This window comes from Heptranchias perlo, chromosome 8 (genome assembly GCF_035084215.1).
Source record: "Heptranchias perlo isolate sHepPer1 chromosome 8, sHepPer1.hap1, whole genome shotgun sequence".
NCBI classification, from domain to species: domain Eukaryota; kingdom Metazoa; phylum Chordata; class Chondrichthyes; order Hexanchiformes; family Hexanchidae; genus Heptranchias; species Heptranchias perlo.
In genome coordinates, this window is record NC_090332.1 from 254,579 (window position 1) to 267,685 (window position 13,107).

Consider the following 13,107-nt stretch of genomic DNA (forward strand, 5'->3'; position numbering starts at 1 on the left):
TGTCGCCAGCTGGAGTCTGTGGCAGGCCCGTCCATTACACAACCGGCACCGGTACCGGGCCGAGGGAGCGGCACGGCCAGCCCTTCACCCCGTCCCGTGTCACAGTCGTGACTCTCTGCTGCCGGTGCTGCGGGCACTGCGGTGTTTACGGTGGGTGCGCGGGCACTGCGGTGTTTACGGTGGGTGCGCGGGCACTGCGGTGTTTACGGTGGGTGCGCGGGCACTGCGGTGTTTACGGTGGGTGCGCGGGCACTGCGGTGTTTACGGTGGGTGCGCGGGCACTGCGGTGTTTACGGTGGGTGCGCGGGCACTGCGGTGTTTACGGTGGGTGCGCGGGCACTGCGGTGTTTACGGTGGGTGCTGCAGGTGGGCGGGAATGGCGCGACGAGAGCTGTTTGCTGATTGGCTGCGCCCGTCCCGGGCGGCCTGGCCAGTCACGTGTGCGCCGTGCGGTGATTGGCTGCTGGTTACTGGTCCGAGGTGGCAGCCCAATGGCAGCTCCCGCCCTCTGTGACGCGGCGCTCGAGCCGGTTTGTACATGGAGTTCGCGGGGGAGCGGAATAAACCGGGAGAGACCGGGAATAGAGAGAGAGAGAGAGCGGGATAGACCGGGATAGAGAGAGAGAGACCGGGATAGAGAGAGACCGGGATAGAGAGAGAGAGAGAGAGACCGGATAGAGAGAGAGAGAGAGAGACCGGGATAGAGAGAGAGAGAGAGAGCGGGATAGAGAGAGAGAGAGACCGGGATAGAGAGAGAGAGAGACCGGGATAGAGAGAGAGAGAGAGCGGGATAGACCGGGATAGAGAGAGAGAGACCGGGATAGAGAGAGAGAGACCGGGATAGAGAGAGAGAGAGAGAGACCGGGATAGAGAGAGAGAGAGAGAGACCGGGATAGAGAGAGACCGGGATAGAGAGAGAGAGAGAGAGACCGGGATAGAGAGAGAGAGAGAGAGCGGGATAGAGAGAGAGAGAGACCGGGATAGAGAGAGAGAGAGACCGGGATAGAGAGAGAGAGAGACCGGGATAGAGAGAGAGAGAGAGCGGGATAGACCGGGATAGAGAGAGAGAGACCGGGATAGAGAGAGAGAGACCGGGATAGAGAGAGAGAGAGAGAGACCGGGATAGAGAGAGAGAGAGAGAGACCGGGATAGAGAGAGAGAGAGAGAGCGGGATAGAGAGAGAGAGAGACCGGGATAGAGAGAGAGAGAGACCGGGATAGAGAGAGAGAGAGACCGGGATAGAGAGAGAGAGAGAGACCGGGATAGAGAGAGAGAGAGACCGGGATAGAGAGAGAGAGAGACCGGGATAGAGAGAGAGAGAGACCGGGATAGAGAGAGAGAGAGACCGGGATAGAGAGAGACCGGGATAGAGAGAGAGAGAGACCGGGATAGAGAGAGAGAGAGACCGGGATAGAGAGAGAGAGAGAGAGCGGGATAGAGAGAGAGAGAGAGACCGGGATAGAGAGAGACCGGGATAGAGAGAGAGAGAGACCGGGATAGAGAGAGAGAGAGACCGGGATAGAGAGAGAGAGAGAGAGCGGGATAGAGAGAGAGAGAGACCGGGATAGAGAGAGAGAGAGACCGGGATAGAGAGAGAGAGAGACCGGGATAGAGAGAGAGAGAGACCGGGATAGAGAGAGAGAGAGACCGGGATAGAGAGAGAGAGAGACCGGGATAGAGAGAGAGAGAGAGAGCGGGATAGAGAGAGAGAGAGACCGGGATAGAGAGAGAGAGAGACCGGGATAGAGAGAGAGAGAGAGACCGGGATAGAGAGAGAGAGAGACCGGGATAGAGAGAGAGAGAGACCGGGATAGAGAGAGAGAGAGAGACCGGGATAGAGAGAGAGAGAGAGAGCGGGATAGAGAGAGAGAGAGAGAGAGACCGGGATAGAGAGAGAGAGAGAGAGACCGGGATAGAGAGACCGGGATAGAGAGAGAGAGACCGGGATAGAGAGACCGGGATAGAGAGAGAGAGACCGGGATAGAGAGAGAGAGACCGGGATAGAGAGACCGGGATAGAGAGAGAGAGACCGGGATAGAGAGAGAGAGAGAGAGAGAGACCGGGATAGAGAGAGAGAGAGACCGGGATAGAGAGACCGGGATAGAGAGACCGGGATAGAGAGAGAGAGACCGGGATAGAGAGACCGGGATAGAGAGACCGGATAGAGAGAGAGAGACCGGGATAGAGAGACCGGGATAGAGAGAGAGAGACCGGGATAGAGAGAGAGAGAGAGAGAGACCGGGATAGAGAGAGAGAGAGACCGGGATAGAGAGACCGGGATAGAGAGACCGGGATAGAGAGAGAGAGACCGGGATAGAGAGACCGGGATAGAGAGAGAGAGACCGGGATAGAGAGAGAGAGAGAGAGAGAGACCGGGATAGAGAGAGAGAGAGACCGGGATAGAGAGACCGGATAGAGAGAGAGAGACCGGGATAGAGAGAGAGAGAGAGAGAGACCGGGATAGAGAGACCGGGATAGAGAGAGAGAGAGAGAGAGCGGGATAGAGAGAGAGAGAGAGAGAGACCGGGATAGAGAGAGAGAGAGAGACCGGGATAGAGAGAGAGAGAGACCGGGATAGAGAGAGAGAGAGAGACCGGGATAGAGAGAGAGACCGGGATAGAGAGACCGGGATAGAGAGAGAGAGAGACCGGGATAGAGAGAGAGAGAGAGAGAGACCGGGATAGAGAGACCGGGATAGAGAGAGAGAGAGACGGGATAGAGAGAGAGAGAGAGAGCGGGATAGAGAGAGAGAGAGAGAGAGAGCGGATAGAGAGAGAGAGAGAGAGACCGGGATAGAGAGAGAGAGAGAGACCGGGATAGAGAGAGAGAGAGAGACCGGGATAGAGAGAGAGAGAGAGAGAGCGGGATAGAGAGAGAGAGAGAGAGAGCGGGATAGAGAGAGAGAGAGAGAGCGGGATAGAGAGAGAGAGAGAGAGAGCGGGATAGAGAGAGAGAGAGAGAGCGGGATAGAGAGAGAGAGAGAGAGCGGGATAGAGAGAGAGAGAGAGAGAGCGGGATAGAGAGAGAGAGAGAGAGAGCGGGATAGAGAGAGAGAGAGAGAGCGGGAGAGAGAGAGAGAGAGAGAGCGGGATAGAGAGAGAGAGACCGGGATAGAGAGAGAGAGAGAGACCGGGATAGAGAGAGAGAGAGAGACCGGGATAGAGAGAGAGAGAGAGACCGGGATAGAGAGAGAGAGAGAGACCGGGATAGAGGGAGAGAGAGAGAGAGACCGGGATAGAGAGAGAGAGAGAGAGCGGGATAGAGAGAGAGAGAGAGAGCGGGATAGAGAGAGAGAGAGAGAGCGGGATAGAGAGAGAGAGAGAGAGCGGGATAGAGAGAGAGAGAGAGCGGGATAGAGAGAGAGAGAGAGAGCGGGATAGAGAGAGAGAGAGACCGGGATAGAGAGAGAGAGAGAGACCGGATAGAGAGAGAGAGAGAGAGAGACCGGGATAGAGAGAGAGAGAGACCGGGATAGAGAGAGAGAGAGAGAGACCGGGATAGAGAGAGAGAGAGACCGGGATAGAGAGAGAGAGCGGGATAGAGAGAGAGAGAGACCGGGATAGAGAGAGAGAGAGAGCGGGATAGAGAGAGAGAGAGACCGGGATAGAGAGAGAGAGAGAGCGGGATAGAGAGAGAGAGAGAGAGCGGGATAGAGAGAGCGGGCTAGAGAGAGAGAGAGAGACCGGGATAGAGAGAGAGAGAGAGAGCGGGACCGGGATAGAGAGAGAGACCGGGATAGAGAGAGAGAGAGAGAGCGGGACCGGGATAGAGAGAGAGAGCGGGACCGGGATAGAGAGAGAGAGCGGGACCGGGATAGAGAGAGAGAGCGGGACCGGGATAGAGAGAGAGAGAGCGGGACCGGGATAGAGAGAGCGGGACCGGGATAGAGAGAGAGAGAGCGGGATAGAGAGAGAGAGAGAGCGGGATAGAGAGAGAGAGAGCGGGATAGAGAGAGAGAGAGAGCGGGCTAGAGAGAGAGAGAGAGACCGGGATAGAGAGAGAGAGAGAGAGCGGGACCGGGATAGAGAGAGAGACCGGGATAGAGAGAGAGAGAGAGAGCGGGGACCGGGATAGAGAGAGAGAGCGGGACCGGGATAGAGAGAGAGAGCGGGACCGGGGATAGAGAGAGAGAGCGGGACCGGGATAGAGAGACGAGAGAGCGGGACCGGGATAGAGAGAGAGAGAGCGGGACGGGTAGAGAGAGAGAGAGCGGGATAGAGAGAGAGAGAGAGCGGGATAGAGAGAGAGAGAGAGCGGGATAGAGAGAGAGAGAGAGCGGGATAGAGAGAGAGAGAGAGCGGGATAGAGAGAGAGAGAGAGCGGGATAGAGAGAGAGAGAGAGCGGGATAGAGAGAGAGAGAGCGGGATAGAGAGAGAGAGAGAGCGGGATAGAGAGAGAGAGAGAGCGGGATAGAGAGAGAGAGAGAGCGGGATAGAGAGAGAGAGAGAGCGGGATAGAGAGAGAGAGCGGGATAGAGAGAGAGAGCGGGATAGAGAGAGAGAGCGGGATAGAGAGAGAGAGCGGGATAGAGAGAGAGAGCGGGATAGAGAGAGAGAGCGGGATAGAGGGAGCGGGAGAGAGCGGGATAGAGAGAGAGAGAGAGCGGGATAGAGAGAGACCAGAGTGAGAGGGGAGCAGCCTGAGAGTGACTGGAGTGACGGGAACGAGGATTAGCAGCTACCTGTGTCCCCGGGTTCGGTGACGATGGATTTGCTCCGGTCCCTCGGGCACCCGGAGGAGTTCCTGAACCTGATCAAATACAAACTGGGGGCCGGGGCCCCGTGCCTGGTCCAGGGAGGTGAGTATCATGTTTACTGGGGTTCAGTGTGGCCGGACTGGCCGCAACCACAGCCTCACGATCTCTGGGCCAAGACCTTTCTCTCGCCCACCCTTCACCCTCCGTAAAACTTGAGCTCATCCAAAACTCTGCTTCCTGTATCCTAACTCGCACCAAGTCCTGGTCATCCATCACCCCTATGCTTGCAGACCTACATTGGCTACCAGTCTGGGAATGCCTTGATTTTAAAATTCTCATCCTTGTTTTCAAATCCCTCCATGACCTCACCCCTCCCTATCTCTGTAACCTCCTCCACCCCTACAACTAACTCGATAAGAGTTTTTTGATGAGGTAACAGAGAGGGTAGACGTGGTGTATATGGACTTTCAAAAGGTGTTTGATGAAGTGCCGCATGGTAGGCTTATCATAAAGATTGAGGCCCGTGGAATAAAGGGGGCAGTAGCAACATGGAAACAGAATTGGCTAAGTGACAGGAAACAGAGTAGTGGTGAGCGGTTGTTTTTCGGACTGGAGGGAGGTGTACAGTGGTGTTCCCCAGGGATTGGTGCTGGGACCACTGCTTTTCTTGATATATATTAATGACTTGGATTTGTGTGTACAGGGCACAATTTCCAAATTTGCAGTTGATGCAAAACTTGGAAGGGTAGTGAACAGTGAGGAAGATAGTGATAGACTTCAAGAGGATATAGACAGGCTGGTGGAATGGATGGACACGTGGCAGATGAAATTTTAATGCAGAAAAATGCAAAGTGATACATTTCGGTAGGAAGAAGGAGGAGAGGCAATATAAACTAGAGGGCACAACTCTAAAAGGGGTACAGGAACAGGGAGATCTGGGGGTATATGTGCACAAATCGTTGAAGATGGCAGGGAAGGTTGAGAAAGTGGTTAAAAAAGCACATGGAATCCTGGGCTTCATAATAGAGGCAGAGAGTACAAAAGTATGGAAGTCATGATGAACCTTTATAAAACTCTGGTTCGCCCACAGCTGGAGTATTGTGTCCAGTTCTGGGCACCACACTTCAGGAAAGATGTGAAGGCCTTAGAGAGGGTGCAGAAGAGATTTACTAGAATGATTCCAGGGATGAGGGACTTTAGTTACATGGACAGACTGGAGAAGCTGGGGTTGTTCTCCTTGGAACAGAGAAGGTTGCGAGGAGATTTGACAGAGGTATTCAAAATCACGAAGGGTCTAGACAGAGTAAATAGAGAGAAACTGTTCCCATTGGCGGAAGGGTCAAGAACCAGAGGACATAGATTTAAGGTGATTGGCAAAAGAACCAAAGGTGACACGAGGGAAAACTTTTTTTATACAGCAAATGGTTAGGATCTGGCATGCACTGCCCGAGGGGGTGGTGGAGGCAGATTCAATCATGGCCTTCAAAAGGGAACTGGATAAGTACTTGAAGGGAAAAAAATTGCGGGGATAGGGCGGGGGAGTGGGACTAGCTGGATTGCTCTTGCATAGAGCTGGCGTGGACTCGATGAGCCGAATGGCCTCCTTCCGTGCTGTAATCTTTCTAGGATTCTAAGCCTCCGAGATCTCTAAACTCATCCACTTCTGGTCTCTTGCGCGTCCCTGATTTTAATCGCTCCACGATTGGCAGCTGTATCTTCAGCTGCCTAGGCCCTAAGCTCTGGGCCATAATCCTGGAACTCCCTACCTAACAGCACTGTGGGAGAACCTTCACCACACGGACTGTAATGGTTCAAGAAGGTGGCTCACCACCACCTTCTCAAGGGCAATTAGGATGGGCAATAAATGCTGGCCTCGCCAGCAACACCCACTTCCCACGAACGAATAAAAAAACTAAAATTCCCTCCCTAAACTTCGCTGTCTCTCTACCTTTCTCCTTTAAGACGCTCCTTAACATCTACCTCTGACCAAGCTTTTGGTCATCTGTTCTAAATCTCCTTATACAGCTTGGTGTCAAATTTTGTTTGATAATCGCTCCTGTGAAGGGCCTTGGAACGTTTTACTATGTTAAGGCGCTATATAAATGCGAATTCTAAATCTCTTACATTTAATCTTGTTTCTTTGGCCCCTCATTCTAGATCCTCAACTACTGGGAACACTCCATAAGACCATAAGAGATGGGAGCAGGAGTAGGCCATCTGGCCTTTTAAGCCTGCTCTGCCATTTAATGAGATCATGGCTGATCTGATTTTTACCTCAACTCCACTTTCTTGCCTTTTCCCCATGTCCATTGACTCCCTTGCTGATCAAAAATTTGTCTAACTCAGCCTTTAAAAGTATTCAGTGACACAGCCTCCACAGCTTTTTGGGGTAAAGAATTCCAAAGATTTCACGACCCTCTGGGAGAAGAAATTCCTCCTCATTTCCGTCTTAAACGGGCGACCCCTTATTCTGAGACTATGCCCCCTAGTTTTAGATTCCCCAATGAGGGGTAACATCCTCTCAGCATCTACCCTATCGAGTCCCCTCAGAATCTTGTATGTTTCAATAAGATCTCCCCTCATTCTTCTAAACTCCAGTGAGTGTAGACCCAACCTATTCAATCTTTCCTCATAAGACAACCCTTCCATACCGGAATCAACCGAGTGAACCTTCTCTGAACTGCCTCCACTGAAATGCAACTATATCCTTCCTTAAATAAGGGCACCAGAACTGTACGCAGTACTCCAGGTGTGGTCTCACCAGCACCCTGTACAGTTGGAGCATGACTTCCCTGCTTTTATACTCCAGCCCCCTGGAAATAAAGGCCAATATTCCGTTTGCCTTCCGGATTACCTGCTGCACCTGTATGTTGACTTTTTGTGTTTCATGTACGAGGACACCCAGATCCCTCTGTACCGCAGCATTTTGTAATATTTCTCCATTCAAATAATATTTTGCTTTTTTATTTTTCCTCCCAAAGTCGGTGACTTCACATTTTCCTATTATATTCCATCTGCCAAATTTTTGCCCATTTGCTTAACCTGTCAATATCCCTTTGCAGACACTTTGTGTCCTCATCGCAACTTGCTTTTCCACCTATCTTTGTATCATCAGCAAATTTGGCCACAAGACACTCTGTTCCTTCATGCAAGTCATTGATATATATTGCATACAGTTTTGGTGTCCATACTTAAGAAAAGACAAACTTGCTCTCGAGGCAGTACAAAGAAGGTTCACTCGGTTAATCCCGGGGATGAGGGGGTGGACATATGAGGAGAGGTTGAGTAGATTGGGACTCTACTCATTGGAGTTCAGAAGAATGAGAGGCGATCTTATTGAAACATATAAGATTGAGAAGGGGCTTGATCGGGTGGATGTGGTAAGGATGTTCCCAAGGATGGGTGAAACTAGAACTAGGGGGCATAATCTTAGAATAAGGGGCTGCTCTTTCAAAACTGAGATGAGGAGAAACTTCTTCACTCAGAGGGTAGTAGGTCTGTGGAATTTGCTGCCCCAGGAAGCTGTGGAAGCTACATCATTAAATAAATTTAAAACAGAAATAGACAGTTTCCTAGAAGTAAAGGGAATTAGGGGATACGGGGAGCGGGCAGGAAATTGGACATGAATTTAGATTTGAGGTTAGGATCAGATCAGCCATGATCTTATTGAATGGCGGAGCAGGCTCGAGGGGCTGATTGGCCTACTCCTGCTCCTATTTCTTATGTTCTTATTGTAAATAGTTGAGGCCCCAGCACTGATCCCTGCGGCACCCCACTAGTTACAGATCGCCATTTTGAAAATGACCCTTTTATCCCGACTCTTTGTTTTCTGTTAGTTAGCCAATCCTCTATCCATGCCAGTATATTACCCCCAACACCATGAGCTCTTATCTTGTGCAGTAATCTTTTATGTGGCACCTTATCAAATGCCGTTTGGAAATCCAAATATACAGCATCCATTGGTTCCCCTTTATCCACCCTGCCCGTTACTTCCTCAAAGAATTCTAATAAATTTGTCAGATATGATTTCCCCTTCATAAAACCATGCTGACTCTCCTTGATTGTATTATGAGTTTCCAAATGTCCTGCTACTACTTCCTTAATAATGGATTCTAGCATTTTCCCAATGACACACGTTAGGCTAACTGGTCTACAGTTACCTGTTTTCTGTCTCACTCCCTTCTTGAATAGAGGTGCTATGTTTGCGGTTTTCCAATCCGCTGGGACCTTTCCAGATTGTATTGAATTCTGGAAGATTACAACCAATGCATCCACTATGCCTGTAGCCACTTCCTTTAAGACCCTCGATGCAAGTCATCAGGTCCAGGGGACTTGTCAGTCTTTAGACACATTAGTTTACCGAGTACTTTTTCTCTAGTGATGGTGATTGTTTTTAGTTCCTCCCTCCCCTTTGCCCCTTGATTATCTACTATTATTGTTATGTTATTAGTGTCTTCTACTGTGAAGACAGATACAAAATATCTGTTCAATTCCTCTGCCATTTCCTTGTTTTCCATTATTTTTCCCCAGTCTCATCCTCTAAGGGACCAATGTTTACTTTAGCTACCCTCTTCCTTTTTATATACTCATAGAAGCTTTTACTGTCAGTTTTTATATTTCTTGCTAGTTTACTCTCAATTTATTTTCTCCCTCTATAATTCTTTTAGGCATTCTTCGCTGGTTTTTAACGTTTTCCCAATCTTTGGGTTTACCAGTAATCTTTGCCATGTTGTATGCTTTTTCTTTTAACCTGATAGCACCCATGACTTCCTTAGTTAGCCATGGTTGGTTCACCTTTTGTGTGGAGTCTTTCCCCCTCACAGAGATATATTTTTGTTGCGGGTCATAAAATATATTTTTAAATGTTTGCTACTGCTTATCCACCATCATACCATCTAATCTGTTTACCCAGTCCACTTTAGCCAATTCCGCCTTCATTCCTTTATAATTGCCCTTATTTAAGTTTAATACAGTAGTTTCAGACCCAAGATCCTCGCTCTCAGAATTTCACATCCAGTTTATCATGTTGTGATCACTGCTTCCCAAGGGATCCTTTAGTTTGAGATAATTAATTAATCCTGTTTCGTTACCCATTACCAGATCCAAAATGGCCTGTTCTCTGGTTGGTTCCCCGATGTATTGGTCTAAGAAACAGTCCCTAATACACTCTATGAACTCCTCCTCAGGGCTACATTTGCCAATTTGATTTGTCCAATCTATGTGAAAGTTAAAATCACCCATGATTATTGCATTACCTTTTTTTTTACAAGCCCCTCCTTATTTCCTGATTAATATTTTGCCCTACAGTGTAGCTACTGTTAGGGGGCCTATATACTACTCCCACCAGTGATTTCTTTCTCTTGCTATTTCTTACCTCCACCCAAATTGATTCAACATCTTGATGATCGGAGCCAAGATCATTTCTAACTATTATATCAATATCATCCTTTATTAACAGAGCTACCCCACCATCTTTACCTTTTTTCTATCCTTCCAAAATGTTAAATAACCCTGAATATTTAGCTTGCAACCACGTCTCTGTAATGGCCACGAGATCATACCCATTTGTTTCTATTTGTGCCGTCAATTCATCTATCTTACGAATGCTGCACGCATTCAGATAAAGAACCTTTAATTTTTTCTTTTTACCATTCTTTCCTACCCCGGCCCCATTTGCTAGTACACTCTTATGTTTGTACGCTGTGTTGCTTCCTGACACACTCTGTTTATCATTACCCCCCATCACTTTCCTGTCCTACTTCCTTGTCTTTTCTCTTTATCATTCTAAACTTCGCCCTACTGGTTATTCGGTTTGCCAGAACACTGGTCCCAGCACGGTTCAGGTGAAGCCTGTCCCAACGGAACAGCTCCCTCTTTCCCCAGTACTGGTGCCAGTGCCCCATGAATCAAAACCCACTTCTCCCACACCAATCGTTGAGCCACGCATTCATCTCTCTGATCTGATTTACCCTGTGCCAATTTGCTCGTGGCTCAGGTAATAATCCGGAGATTATTACCTTTGTGTTTCTGCTTTTTAATTTAGTCCCTAGCTGCTCAAACTCCCTCAGCAGAACCTCTTTCTTAGTCCTACCTATGTCGTTGGTACTTACGTGGACTACGACAACTGGATCCTCCCCCTCCCACTCCAAGTTCCTCTCCAGCCCGGAGGCGATGTCCTTAACCTTGGCAACACAGCCTTTGGGACTCTCGCTCTTGGCTGCAGAGAACAGTGTCTATCCCTCTAACTATACTGTCGCCTACGACAACTACATTCCTTTTTTACTCCTCCCGCTTGAATGGCCCCCTGAACCACGGTGCTGTGGCCAGTTTGCTCATCCTCCCTGCAGTCCCTGCACTCGTCCACAAGGGCTACAAAAGCCACATATCTATTGGACAAGTGCAGAGGCTGAGGCTCCTGCAATGCTCCCTCCTGGATCCCCATACCTGCCTCACTCGCAGTCACACCCTCCTGTCCCTGACCACGTGCCAATTCTACGGTATTTAGTCTAAGGGGCGTGACTGCCTCCTGGATCAAAGTGTCCGGGTAACTTTCCCCCTCCCTGATGCCTCGCAATGTCTGCAGCTCGGACTCCAGCCCCTCAACTCGGAGCCGAAGTTCCTCGAGCTGCAGACACTTCCCGCAGATGTAGTCGCCCCGGTACAAAACTGTCCGTTATCTCCCACATATTGCAGCTGCAACACATCTCCTGCCCTGTCATAATTATTTTATTTATTGATTACTTCAATGCCAATCAAATTATTTTTAGGTTGAACCAAGTACTGGCCTAATTAAATTATTATTAAATTAAGTTTTAGTTTTTAAAAAAAATTTAGTTTTCTGCTATGTTATTTAGCCCACAGACCGAAGAAAGAAGAAAATAGAAGAAATACTCACCACCAATCACCTACCTGCCTTACCTGTGATGTCACACTACAGTTTTGTTTTGTTGTTGCTGTGACCCGGCCCTCGGCCCCCCCCCCCCTCCCGGCCCTCGGCCCCCCCCCCTCCCGGCCCTCGGCCCCCCCCCCTCCCGGCCCTCGGCCCCCCCCCTCCCGGCCCTCGGCCCCCCCCCCTCCCGGCCCTCGGCCCCCCCCCCTCCCGGCCCTCGGCCCCCCCCCCCCTCCCGGCCCTCGGCCCCCCCCCCCTCCCGGCCCTCGGCCCCCCCCCCCTCCCGGCCCTCGGCCCCCCCCCCCTCCCGGCCCTCGGCCCCCCCCCCTCCCGGCCCTCGGCGCGCCCCCTCCCGGCCCTCGGCGCGCCCCCTCCCGGCCCTCGGCGCGCCCCCCTCCACTCCGCTGACTATCAAATCCACCTCACCCCTTATTGCACTGAATCCCCTCACTCGCCAAATTCCCAATTATAGACTCTGTTGAAACCAGACTCCATTGATAGCTGCTTCTATCTACCCTGTCCCATCCTTTCTAAATTTTAAACACGTATATCATATCGCCCTGTAATCTATGTTGTTCTAATGAAAAAAAAGCCCAAATTTCTCGTGTCTTTCTCCTTACTTCTATTTCCTCATTCCAGGCAGCATCCTAGTGAATCTGTGCTGTCCCCTCTCTAAAGCTTCAGTATCCTTCCTATAGAGTGGGGCCCAGTACTGCACACAGTACTCTCACTGAGGTCTTATTTAAGGTTTTATACAGCAACAACAACAACTTGCATTTATATAGCACCTTTAACGTAATAAGCTTCACAGGAGTGTTATCAGACAAAATTTGACACCGAGCCACGAGATATTTGGACAGGTCAAAGAGGTCGGTTTTAAGGAGCGTCTTAAAGGAGGAGAGAGAGGCGGAGAGGTTTAGGGAGGGAATTCCAGAGCTTAGGGCCTAGGCATCTGGAGGCATGGCCGCCAGTGGTGGAGCGATTAAAATCAGGAAAGCGCAAGAGGCAAGAATTGGAGGAGCGCAGAGATCTCGGAGGGTTGTAGGGCTGGAGGAGGTTATAGAGATAGGGAGGGGCGAGGCCATGACAGGATTTGAAAACCAGGAGGAGAATTTTAAAATTGAGGCGTTTCCGGACCGGGAGCCAATGTAGGTCAGCGAGAACGGGACTTGGTGTGTGTTAGAATACGGGCAGCATTGTTTTGGATGAGCTCAAGGTTATGGAGGGTGGAAGATGGAAGGCCAGTCAGGAGAGCATTGGAATAGTCCAGTCTGGAGGTAACAAAGGCATGGATGAGGATTTCAGCAGCAGATGAGCTGAGGCAGGGGCGGAGTGGGCGATGTTACCGAGGTGGGAGTAGGCGATCTTGGTGATGGAGAGGATACGTGGTTGGAAGCTCATCTCAGGGTCAAATAGGACTCCCAGGTTGTGAACGGTCTGGTTCAGCCTCAGACAGTGGCCAGGGAGGGGGATGGAGTCGGTGGCTAGAGAACGGGATTTGCGGCGGAGACCAAAGACAAT

General features: G+C 50.3%; 1 protein-coding gene across 2 annotated transcripts in view; it reads left to right on the plus strand.

The window, feature by feature from the left end:
- Positions 1-67: 67 nt before the first annotated feature.
- The window catches only part of LOC137324315 (squalene synthase-like), a 40,954-nt gene continuing 27,914 nt past the window's right edge, over positions 68-13,107 (plus strand). Inside the window, exon 1 of one of the 2 annotated variants that reach the window (XM_067988462.1) lies at positions 68-150. The gene's annotated coding sequence lies outside the window, so the exon portion shown is untranslated. Of the gene's footprint in view, positions 151-4,413; positions 4,800-13,107 lie in introns of those variants that run through there. The other variant, XM_067988460.1, reaches the window with a different exon arrangement.